General features: G+C 46.3%; 1 protein-coding gene and 2 non-coding genes across 3 annotated transcripts in view; all 3 read left to right on the top strand.

The window, feature by feature from the left end:
• Positions 1-12,978, top strand: part of LOC144483994 (uncharacterized) — a 105,096-nt gene that overhangs the window by 65,874 nt on the left and 26,244 nt on the right. The window lies entirely within an intron of this gene.
• trnal-aag (transfer RNA leucine (anticodon AAG)) lies at positions 1,769-1,850 on the top strand. The gene has a single exon. It is a non-coding gene; the product is annotated as a tRNA-Leu (tRNA).
• Positions 3,353-3,424, top strand: trnae-uuc (transfer RNA glutamic acid (anticodon UUC)). The gene has a single exon. It is a non-coding gene; the product is annotated as a tRNA-Glu (tRNA).

Below are 12,978 nucleotides of genomic sequence, written 5' to 3'. Positions count from 1 at the left end.
CACAGGGTGAGACGATTACAAAGTTACTTGCACGACTGACGTGCGTTGTGGGTGAAGGGGAACCAGAGGACGTACTGTGCATATATTTCAACAGAACCACAGTGATTAGGTTGGTGGGCTTGAAAGTTGATCGTTACGCAAAGATACATAGGAACGTAGGAATTGGGAGCAGGTGTCGGCAAATTCAGCACTTTGGTCCTGTTCCGCCATTCAATCAGATCATGGTTGACCTCTCTTTGATCTGAAATCTACCTCCCCACCTGTTCTCTATACCCCTTTGATGCGTTTTTCTCTATCAGAAATATTTCTATCCCTTCTTGAAATCATTCAATGATTCAGACTCCAACGCGCTATGGGGCAGCGAGTTCCATCAATGCACCACCCTTTGCGAGAAGTAGTTCTTCCTCATCTCAGTTTTAAATCCACGGGCTCTCAAACTATACACGTTCTTGTTCTTGATTGTCCCATAAGAAGAAGCTTTTGGTCTACCTTTTCTTTATCAATCCATTTAGAATGTTATATACCTCTATCAGATCCCCTCCCCATCCTTCTAAACTTGAGCATTTTGTGGGACTATTTCACCTCACTGTCAATTCCATGACCCAGCGAACTCAATCCGTGTTGTCATTGGCTGAAGGAAGCAATTATGTTCCATCCAAACAGGACATTTTGAAGGAGAAACGTGTCACAAGTGAAAAAAGATCTGAGAGGAAAATAATGAGCAAAGGGACATGTGTGAAGTCAGTTTGAAAAACACAGTTCACCGGTTTCCATGGTAGTCCAGTGGCTTGTGTTCAACACTCTCCCTGTGATGTCTGGTTTCAATTCCCGCTTTGGAAAAGAAGAATATTTGCTCTCAGCAAACCATTAATAATGATCTGATTTACTCTCTGATCGAAGGCAGATCTACTAGAATCAGCCGAGTGAGGTTTGCAAGTTGATATCAGAGCTGGAAGTTTCACATGTGCGACAGTTCAAGAACAAACACAGAAAGAGAAGGACAGTGATAGGGTGCATACTACGAACGATTGAGAAGTTGTTGCAAGGTAAAATCTGTCTGGTAATTCGTCAGATTTTACCGTTTATATTGACACTGAATTATGAAACTTTTTCCCGCACTCTTCATTGAAAAGCATTTGGAAATATTTCTGTCCGGTTTCGAACCGTTGGAAGCGAAAGTGATAATTGCACTGGAGTGTTTGTTCTATGTTGTCATTGGCTGAACACATCACTGGCGTTGAAACAGAAGGCGCCATTTTGCAGGAGAAAGCTGTTTGTGGCGAATGTGGCGTGAAAATTAAAGTAACAAAAGCAGCGTGGATAAATTAAATTCTAAAACACGCTGTGAGCTGGTGGTTAGAGTTTGACTTTTTCGCTGCTGTTTAGATTACTGGTCAGGAATTGAAGATTTATTGCCACCATCCAAACTCTGAAAACAAATGTGAGTTATTGCCTGGATGAACAGATAAAACATAATATGGTCCTTAAGTGCAGACTCTGTGCAAATTCAACAGGAGGTTCCGTTGTCATTTCTGGCAGGAAATTGGGAAGAGACGAGCTTAAGGACAGTTTAAATGATGCCGACCCTTCACTGCAGCTCATTGTGTTTCTGACATGAGGTGATGTCTGTTTGTTGCGCAGTTTAGGTTTACCTGAATCAGAGAAGGAGCAGGCTCATGCTTCCTGATGGCCTTTCCAAGTTTCATTGCTTTTATTGAATTTCAGTAACATTATCATTAAATAACATGATCACGATATATTCCGAAGTGGTAGCGTGGCCGAGCGGTCTAAGGCGCTGGATTAAGGCTCCAGTCTCTGCGGAGGCGTGGGTTCGAATCCCACCGCTGCCAAAATGGATTTGCGATTTGGTCTAACAGCTCAGATTGAGTGCAGGATTGTGTGCGGTGTCGTTTTCGTCATGAACAACGAGCAGGGACATTACCAACTTAAAACGTTGTTGGGGTAAAGCAGCGTGTGTTCAAGTGGCTCCTTTCGAGAGCACACACAGGCTGAATTTCTGACTGCCGAGTTGAACAGCCTGATGAAGAAGCAGTTCTCCTGAAAGTTCGCAATTCCAAATAAGCTTTTTGGACTTTTACCTGGTGAGAATTCTTACTGTACCCACTCCAGTCCAACGCCGGCATCTTTGCATCATGATATAAATAACAGGATTACAAACAGCGAGACTGTATTCCCTGCCCAGGAATTAAGGTGATGGACTTGAATTTTCGAAGTGAAGTTCAAATCCTATCATGTACACTTCCCATCATTCCTCGTTCTAACCAGATATTTTCAGAATTAACCTGGCTCTTGTGATAACCACCGAACTACAGAAACACGGTGATGACCTCAGGGCAAGCAGATTCGGTTTATTGGAGAAACAACTAGACTGGCTCCAGAAGCCCATCTTTTGCCCACAGCAATTGATATTACATTGTCTCTGCTGATTTTTCCTGTCAAAATGAATAATGGTACTTCCTACTGCATTAAAGTTTCGTAATAACATGTTCGAGAAAAAGTATTCATGACGTGTAAAGCAAATCAACTGAACACCTGAAATTTGCGGCATTTGATCACTTTCCCCCACAAATGCTGCTGCCTCGAATTCAATGCCTCAGAACACTCATCAACGCTTTTAACAGAGGTGATCCCGATCAGACCTGGTGCTGCAGGGAACGGAATTAATGGAGTAGGATTGGCTCACATGTCCCATGGAGTCTCCTCCGGAATTTAAGGAGATCATGACGAATCCCAGGAATCAACATCAATTTCCAAACGTATCCTGATGGCCCTTCATTCCCTTAGATTCCAAAAATATCTCCCCCTGAAACTTCAATATTCTCATTAACTGAGGATCTACAGACCTCTGGTGAAGGGTCATCCAGACTCGAAACGTTGGCTCTGTTCTCTCTGCATAGATGCTGCCAGACCTGCTGAGATGTTCCAGCATTGTCTGTTTTTGTTTCAGATTCCAGCATCCGCAGTATTTTGCTTTCACCGCCACCATTTACATTCCCTTTGATTTATTTTTCCATCACAACTTTGTCAACTCTTACCCACGGCTCTCACCCTCACCCCCCGCATCTCCCACACTTAAAGTATCAATCTCGTCCTCTTTTCCTGTCTTCAGCTTTAATGACTGACCATACAGATTTGAAATGTTGGCTCTATTCTCTCTCCAGAGATGCCGTCATGCCTGTTCAGATTTTCCAGCATTTTAAGTTTTTCTTTTAAGTTCCAGAATCTGCAGTAATTTGCTGTTGACTGAAGGAGTCATTCGTGTTCGATCTAAACATGAGGTTTTTTTTCCCCCAAACCTTTCTCGGTCAGATTAAAATGTTTGCTTGTATCTTCCCTGGTGGTCTAGTGGTTAGGATTTGGCGCTTTCACCGCCGCGGCCCGGGTTCGATTCCCAGTCAGGGAATGTTGATTTTACAGCTGCCGACCAGCACATGATTCAGGAGGGGCTGAAATTACTTCCTGATCGAAAACATTCATTGTGCCAGTTTGAACTACCTGGAGAAACAAAATAAACCCACTTGCACAATCCCGTCAATTGTCCCCTGCAACTTTTCATTACATTCCCCTTGCTGCTTCCTCCTGTCAAAATGAATAATAATTCATTCTGCTCCTCTAAATTTCACTGCAGCTCACCACATTCACAGATTATTCGTAACCTCTGCGTCTTCTGTAGCTTCTTGTGGGAAATCTGCTGAACAACATCAGAGATTTGTATCTCATTGATCATCATTACTGTCTCCATTCCCTCATTCCCGGTCACTGTCGCTACAGACATCGTCACACAGTCATTCTACCTTCTGCAGCAAATTATATTCTCTTCCTTTGCTTTCAGATACTTTCACCTCCAGAAACTGATTAGACGCTCAGTAAAATGTTCTGTTTAGTTGACAGTTTATCATCAATCCCGGGCCTTGGCGGTGAAAGCATTGACTCTGAACGACTTGACCACCCGGCCTCCACCATCACCAGCTAAATGTTGCCTTATCCATCACTCCTTGTTTCATTTAATCACCCTCCCTTGCTTTATATCACAGAACATCCGTTTTGTTCTTTTCACAGGTTGATTCATGGCGTTACCATCAGAAAATGTTGGAAATAATCGGCAGGTCAGTTAATGTTTCGTGGCAAATGCGTGATTATTTCTGAAAGCTGAATTACTCTGAAATTGAAAACATTTGGAAATGTTTCAGTAAAGGTGAAATACTGCTGATGCTGGAACCTGAAAAACACAAAAAAATACTTGAAAATCTCAGCAGGTCTGGCAGCATCTGTGAAGAGAGAACAGAGCCAGTGTGTCGAATCAGGAAATCTGATGAAGGGTCATCCAGATTTGAAACGTTTGTTTCCTCACAGAGGCTGTCAATCCTGCTGAGATTTTCCAACATTTTCTATTCCCGTTTAATAAGTTTCTGCTCAGGATTGAACCAGGAAACTTGCATGTGTACGGCGACCGTGATAAGTACCACACTACAGAAACGCTGCGATGCAATGATGTAAGGAAACTGGCTCCACAAAAACGTCAATTACCTACAGCAATTTATATTTGCATTGTGTCTGCTGGTAACTCCTGTTAAAATGTTTAATGATACATCCTACTACGTAGAATTCCGGTGCAGTCACCACCCCGGGTCTTATCTTTGAGAATAGACTCGGTCGAGGGGACATCGAATGTGAATTGCCAAAGTGGCTTGGCGATCAACGCTGAAACTGGAAATTACAATGAACATTTTGCTGTCTCTCTCTCTCTCTCTCTCTCTCCCCCACTCTCTCATTTACAGCATTAGATTGAGTCAAAAGCGTCTAGACTTTCGATGTTGACAGTGGAGAAATTGTCAGAAGGGAATGAATAAACGAGAAGGAGTTATGAGAGCCGAGAGACAGGTTGAATGTTTGGTGGATGTGCTGGGAAGTGTGTGCGCGATATGAGTAGTGTGGAGGAGGTGAATAGGTTCGCGCTCTCTTGTGGCCGTGCAAGTTGAAGATTTTAAAAGTTCAGTTCCTGCCGTGAGCAGCAGGGAGCAGTAAAAGTGAGGTGGATATTGAGGGGGCAAAGAATGGGGAGAGTGGGGAAAGTGGGAATTGCAGAATGGTGCGTGTGAGCGTGCAGGGCAGGTGGAGAGTTGGTTGGTCAAAAGTGTGTGTCCATGTTTTTGGTTTACTTGCGTAGTTTGCTGTGGTGATAGCATTGGATGTGAGAGTGAATGAAAGGGGCAGCAGAGGGAGTGAGTGTGGAGGCAGGCAGAGAGGCATCGGGTTTGTCTGCATTGATGGGAATGGCAAAATATTTTGTTGGCTGCGTTTGAAGAAAAGGTTGCGTCTCGCTGCATTGGTCAGGCGGCACTGCTGTTTCTATTCACAGGTGCTGTCCCACTACTGAAGAGCACAGGGGATTTGACCGCCTCCGTTCCCGACCTGGGCCGGTTCACCCCTCCTCAGCATACCTGGTGCTCCCAGAGTCCTCCTGGAACACCATGCGGATACTGATCTTAGTGTGGACACCCGATCGGCACAGAGAACAACAACCCAGAACTCCCGACCTCAAGCAATCCAGCAGCCTCAGCCTCCCAGCAGCGGGATTACAGGTGAGCGCCACAGCACCCGGTAAACGCATTCCTTGATTCAGCCGCCTTCAGTTCAAACAGCAGCAAGAGCTCGAATGCAGACATCACTGCAAATATAATCGGCTGCTTCACTGACTCAACTGGTAATAATTTGAGGAAGCTTCAACTTTGAATGCTCAAGTTAGTCGAATTGACATCTTAAAATTCATTTGTGCGAATTATTCTTTGTATCATGGAACCTGTGTGAATATGTTCACTCAGTCCCGTCCTCAGCCCAGGTATCAGTGCCGTTGAAAATAAGGAGCCGTTTTCTCTGTTGGAATGGCACGCAGCAGCTCGGCTGTCTGCCCCTGAAATTCGCACGTTTACTGCGCGCATCACAGCAGAGTGGAACAGAGACTTTTCCTTTTCCAGATCTCTGAATTTGACGCACCTTTTTGCCAAGTGGAATCTATTAAGCGCAATGCCTGGTTACTGCGCGTTCCCTCCGGTGCAGTCACCACCCCGGGTCTTATCTTTGAGAATAGACTCGGTCGAGGGGACATCGAATAATGGGGTGTCTGTGAATTGCCAAAGTGGCTTGGCGGTCAACGCTGAAACTGGAAATTACAATGAACATTTTGCTGTCTCTCTCTCTCCCACTCTCTCATTTACAGCATTAGATTGAGTCAAAAGCGTCTAGACTTTCGATGTTGACAGTGGAGAAATTGTCAGAAGGGAATGAATAAACGAGAAGGAGTTATGAGAGCCGAGAGACAGGTTGAATGTTTGGTGGATGTGCTGGGAAGTGTGTGCGCGATATGAGTAGTGTGGAGGAGGTGAATAGGTTCGCGCTCTCTTGTGGCCGTGGCTGACATGATTGTGCAAGTTGAAGATTTTAAAAGTGCAGTTCCAGCCGTGAGCAGCAGGGAGCAGTAAAAGTGAGGTGGATATTGAGGAGGCAAAGAATGGGGAGAGTGAGGAAAGTGGGAATTGCAGAATGGTGCTTGTGAGCGTGCAGGGCAGGTGGAGAGTTGGTTGGTCAAAAGTGTGTGTACTTGGTTTTGGTTTACTTGCGTAGTTTGCTGTGGTGATGGCATTGGATGTGAGAGTGAATGAAAGGGACAGCAGAGGGAGTGAGTGTGGAGGCAGGCAGAGAGGCATCGGGTTTGTCTATATTGAGGGGAACGGCAAAATATTTTGTTTGCTGCGATTGAAGGTGTGGAGAAAAGGATGCGTCTCGCTGTATTGGTCAGGCGGCACTGCTGTTCCTATTCACAGGTGCTATCCCACTACTGAAGAGCACAGGGGATTTGACCTGCTCCGTTCCCGACCTGGGCCGGTTCACCCCTCCTTAGCACACCTGGTGCTCCCAGAGTCCTCTTAGAACACCATGCGGATACTGACCTTAGTGTGGACACCCGATCAGCACAGAGAACAACAGCCCAGAACTCCCGACCTCAAGCAATCCAGCAGCCTCAGCCTCCCAGCAGCGGGATTACAGGTGCGCGCCACAACACCCAGCAAACGCAAGCCTTGATTCAGCCGCCTTCAGTTCAAACAGCAGCAAGAGCTCGAATGCAGACATCACTGCAAATCTAATCGGCTGCTTCACTGACTCAACTGACCATAATTTGAGGAAGCTTCAACTTTGTGTGCTCAATTTAGTCTAATTGACACCTTAAAATTCATTTGTGCAAATTTTTGTTTGTATTCATGGAACCTGTGTGAATATGTTCACTCAGTCCAGTCCTCAGCCCAGGTATCAGTGCCGTTGAAAATAAGGAGCCGTTTTCCCTGTTGGAATGGCACGCAGCAGCTCGGCTGTCTGCCCCTGAAATACGCGCGTTTACTGCGCGCATCACAGCAGAGTGGAACAGAGACCTTTCCTTTTCCAGATCTCTGAATGTGACGCAGTGTTTTGCCAAGTGGAAGCTATGATACCAGAAGACCATGAGACATAGAACATAGAAAAACTTCAGCACAAACAAGCCCTTCGGCCCTCAAGTTGCGCCGGTCATGTCCCTACCTACCTACGCCTATATATAGGCTTACCTATAACCCTCAATCCTATTAAGTCCCATGTAGTCATCCAGGAGTCTCTTAAAAGACCCTATCGAGTTTGCCTCCACCACCATTGATGGCAGCCGATTCCACTCACCCACCACCCTCCGAGTGAAAAACTTACCCCTGACATCTCCTATGTATCTACTACCCAGCACCTTAAACCTGTGTCCTCTCGTAGCAGCCATTTCAGCCCTGGGAAAAAGCCTCTGAGAATCCACCCGATCTGTACCTCTCAACATCTTGTACAGCTCTATCACGTCACCTCTCATCCTTCGTCTCTCCAAGGAGAAAAGACCGAGCTCCCTCAACCTATCCTCATAAGGCATGCCACCCAATCCAGGCAACATCCTTGTAAATCTTCTCTGCACTCTTTCAATAATTTCTACATCCTTCCTGTAATGAGGCGACCAGAACTGAGCATAGTACTCCAAGTGGGGTCTGACGAGGGTCTTATAAAGCTGCATCATTATCTCCCGACTCCTAAACTCAATCCCTCAGCTGATGAAGGCCAGAACACCATACGCCTTCTTAACCACCTCCTCTACTCGCGAGGCTGATTCAAGAGTCCTATGGACCCGGACCCCAAGGTCCTTCTGATCCTCTGCACTGCTAAGAGTCTTACCCTTGATATTATACAACTTCATCCCATTTGACCTGCCAAAATGTACCACTACACATTTATCCAGGTTCCAAAATGTACCACTACACATTTATCCGGGTTGTACCACTACACATTTATCCGGGTTATCTGTGTTGTTTAAGTTTTTATGTAAACTTTTATCGTGCCTGTATAATATTTCACTCCTTTGTTTAGGTTCCTTCACAATTGAATTTCATAATGGACACATCACTGTGAAGCGGTCAGTCAGAATTATCAGCAAGGATTAATCAGCACTTTCTAATTGGAGATGTTAATCAGTGGAACCCCTCACACACAGATTTGCAGAAAAGATTAATTAATTTAGGACTGAAGTAAAGTTCGTAATTTTATTGTTAACTTTATGAACAGGTTCTTGTTGAGGATTCTTGAATTAAGGAGAAAGATCACAGAAGGTGCTTTTGAAAAGGAACATTGCAGCTCCGAAAATCAGTGACATCTCCAGAATATTAAACCCCAGCCAGGGCGGCACGGTGGCACAGTGGTTAGCACTGCTGCCTCACAGCACCAGCGACCTGGGTTCGATTCCCGGCTTGGGTCATTGTGTGGAGTTTGCATGTTCTCCCCGTGCTTTGTGGATTTCCTCCAGGTGCTCCTGTTTTCTCCCACAGTCTGAAAGATGTGCTGGTTCGGTGCACTGACCCGAACAGGCACCGGAGTTTGGTGATTAGGGGCATTTCTCAGTAACTTCATTGCAGTGTTAATCTAAGCCTTACTTGTGACTAATAATTTTTTTTTAAACTTTAAAGTTGTAGGGATGTTAACATCAGCAGAAACAAACCAGATATTGTCAGACTATCAATCCAGGCTGTGATTAAAAGCAGAATCCAATCCGTGCAGTCTATTATGAATTTGCTGGTGTCTCAGCAGGCTGGAGGACCTTGTGAATGCCTTTCCACACAAGGAGCAGGTGAAAGGCCTCTCCCCAGAGTGAGTGCGTCGGTGAGTCAGAAGGTTGGATGACTGCTTGAAACTCTTTCCACAGGTACTGCAGCTGAATGGATTCTCCTGAGCGTGAGTGCGGTGGTGGGACTGGAGGGTGAATAACCGAGCGAATCCCTTCCCACACACCGAGCAGGTGAATGGTCTCTCCCCGGTGTGAAGTTGCTGGTGTCTCACCAGATCGAATGACTGGGAGAATTTATTCCCACACATGGAGCAGGTGAATGGTCTCTCCCCGGTGTGAGTGCGTTGGTGAGCAGTCAGGGTGGATGACTGCCCGAAACTCTTTCCACAGGAAGTGCAGCTGAACGGTTTCTCCTCGGTGTGAATTCGCTGATGTGTCCAAAGGCCGGATGACCGAGTGAATCTCTCACCGCACACAAAGCAGATGAATGGCTTCTTCCCAGTGTGAATCCGCTGGTGTGTAGCGAGGCTGGATGTGCTGTTGAACCTCTTCCCACAGTAAGTGCAGCTGAAGGGCCTCTCCTCAGTGTGAATTCTCCAGTGTAACATCAGGTAGGTTGTCTTGGTAAATCCCTTCCAACACACACAGAACAGACGAATGGCTTCTCCCCGGTGTGACTGCGTCGATGGATTTCCAGCCTGAAAGAAGACTTGAATCCCTTCCCACAGTCCCCACATTTCCAAGGTTTCTCCATGGTCTGGGTCTCTTCCTGTCTCTCCAGCCTAGAGATCAGTTGAAGCCTCGTCCACATACAGAACACGTGTTTGCTCCCCACTGTGAATGGTGTGATGTTTTTTCAGGATGTGTAACTGGTTAAAGCTCTTTCCACAATCAGTTCACTGGAACACCTTCACTCGGGTGTATGTGTGTGTGTTGGTGTTTCTCCAGTTGCACTGATGTTTAAAATCTTTTCCACAGATAAACATTTCTCCTTCCACATTGAAAGGCTGATGACTAGTTGAGTGACTCAAACCAAACTGTTTGTTTTGAGTTTTGTATCTACAAATCTTTCCCTTGTAAGATCTGTAAAAAGAGTTTACAAAATTAATCACGGTCAGTCCAGGATAGAAATTCATATCAGACAATTCTAATTTCTCTGGAACATTCTTTCCTCGCTGTTCCCCCAAATCTGTAAATCCCCGTCTCACACACACTCCCTCTTCCCTGGGCTGAAATCCAAACCCATCTCACCATCTCCACCATTTCTGTCCTCCAGTCCCTCCTTCCAGTCTGTCTGGCTTCAGTTCTCTTGCCCCTCTGTGCAAAATCAAGAAGATTGTTTTCTCTCCTGGTCACTGGGACCCTCAAGGCCCACCCACTCTCTGCTTCACTATTACTGTTGGCTGCAGAGACCAATCTGTGAGAGGCGGTTCGGCTTCAAGTGCCACATATGAAGTGGTTCTCAGGTTTGGTTGTGGGTTGTTGTTTTCGATGTTGGCTCTTGTTGCTGAGCCGCTGGAATGATCGTCCTCCATCCTGTGAATGTACCTGAGCTGGCAAAGTCACCTCCACTTGATGAGAACCCATATTCTTGGGAGAAAATGAATTGTAGATTTTGCATCAAAGATCAATTTAGGATTGAAGTAAAAAATTCAGTCTTATTGCAACCAAATTTCCGTTGAGAGTTCTTGAATTCAGCTGAAAGATCACAGATGGTGCCTTTAAAAAGGGACACTGTAGCCTCGAAGGTCAGTGACATCTACAGAATATTAAACTTCAGCCAGTTATAGGGTTGTTAATATCAACAGAAACAAACTTAAAATTGTCCAACTATCAATCCTGGATGTAATGAACATTAGCAGAAACAGCAGAATCCAATCTCTCAGTCACATGTGGATTCGCTCAGGTGTCACGAGGTTGCAGGACCGAGTGAATCCCTTCCCACACACAGAGCAGGTGAATGGTCTCTCCCCAGTGTGAACTCGCTGGTGTACAAAGAGAGCAGATGAAGACCTGAAACTCTTCCCACAGTCAGAGCAGCTGAATGGCTTGTCCTCAGTGTGAATTTGCTGGTATGCCTTGAGGCTGGATGACACAGTGAATCCCTTCCCACACACCGAGCAGGTGAATGGTCTCTCCCCAGTGTGAACTCACTGGTGTTCAATGAGGGCATATGCCTGCTTGAAACTCTTCCCACAGGAGGTGCAGCTGAATAGCCTCTCCCCAGTGTGAACTCGCTGATGACTCACTAGACTGGATGACTGAGTGAATCCCTGTCCACAGACTGAACAGGTGAAAGGCTTCTCCCCAGTGTGAATTCGCTGGTGTTCTTCAAGGCTGTGTGAATACCTGAACCTCTTTCCACAGGAAGTGCAGCTGAACGGCTTCTCCTCAGAGTGAATTCGCTGGTGTGTCACCAGGTTGGAGGACTTTGTGAATCCCTTCCCACACATGGAGCAGGTGAATGGCCTCTCCCCAGTGTGAACTCACTGGTGTTGACTGAGGTCAGATGAAGACCTGAAACTTTTTCCACAGTGAGTGCAGCTGAACAGCCTCTCCTCAGTGTGAATGCGCTGGTGTAACATGAGTCCAGTTGGCTGAGTAAATCCCTTTCCACACACAGAACAGGTGAATGACCGCTCCCCAGTGTGAGTGCGCCGGTGGTTGTCCAACAGGGATGGGTAATTGAATCCTTTCCCACAATCCTCACATTTCCACGGTTTCTCCAAGGCATCGGCCCCACTGTGACTGTGTCTATGGTATTCCAGCTGGGATCTATAACTGAATTCTTTCCCACAGTCCTCACAGTTCCATGGTGCCGGTGTCCTTGTGTCTCTCCAGGTTGGATGATTAGTTGAAGGCTCGTCCACACTGTGAATGGTGTGATGTTTTATCAGGCTGTGGAACTGGTTAAAGCTCTTTCTGCAATCAGTTCACTGGAACATTCTCACTCAGCTGTGCGTGTGTCTCTTGGTGCTTTTCCAGTAACACTGATGTTTAAAATATTTTCCCTCAGACAGAACAAACGAACAATTATCCTTTCAACCTCAAAGGTGATGATATTCAGGTCATGATGAACCAACTGACTGTCAAACTTAAGTTTGGTTTGAGTTTCCCATCTGCAATCATCGTTTCTAAGATCCCGTAAAAAGAGTTTACAAAAGTCATCACCGTCAGTCCAGGATAGAAATTCTGAACAGACAATTCTAGTTTCTCTGGAACATTTTTTCCTCTCTTGTTCCCCCAAATCTGTAAATCCCCATCCCACACACTCTCCCTCCTCCCTGGGCTGAAATCCAAACCCATCTCCACCATTTCTTTCCTCCACCCCCAGTTTTCTCCCTCCCTCTCCTCTGCCTGGGTTCAGTTCTGATGTGGAGATGCCGGCGTTGGACTGGGGTGAACACAGACTCCATCTGACGAAGGAGCAGCACTCTGAAAGCTTATGGCATTTGCTACCAAATAAACCTGTTGGTCTTTAACCTGGTGTTGAGACTTCTTATTGTGAACAGTTCTCCAGCTCCTGTCTGCAGACTGACAATAAAACCAATGGGTCTTATTGGGGGTGTTGGGGCCTCCAGCGGGTGTTTGTGAATCCTCCCCGCCCACCTCACAATGCCCAAGCAGTGATTGACAGCAGGTCCGGACCAATAGGAAGAGGCGGCGAGGCTGGAGGACCGAGCGGGAGCGGCTGGTCCTCCAACCAATCGGAGTGAATGAGGGGAGGAGCCTTGCTCGAGGCTTCCTCAGTGCGCATGCGCCGAGCCGTAGAGGCTCCCGATAAAGACGGCGGCGGGGATTCTGGGCCTGTTCCGGGGAAAAGCGGGAGCTGATTTCCCCGCTTC

This window comes from Mustelus asterias, unplaced genomic scaffold (assembly GCF_964213995.1).
Source record: "Mustelus asterias unplaced genomic scaffold, sMusAst1.hap1.1 HAP1_SCAFFOLD_85, whole genome shotgun sequence".
Classification (NCBI taxonomy): domain Eukaryota; kingdom Metazoa; phylum Chordata; class Chondrichthyes; order Carcharhiniformes; family Triakidae; genus Mustelus; species Mustelus asterias.
Note: the sequence above shows the minus strand (reverse complement) of the source record. Positions and strands in the feature narration are given on the sequence as shown.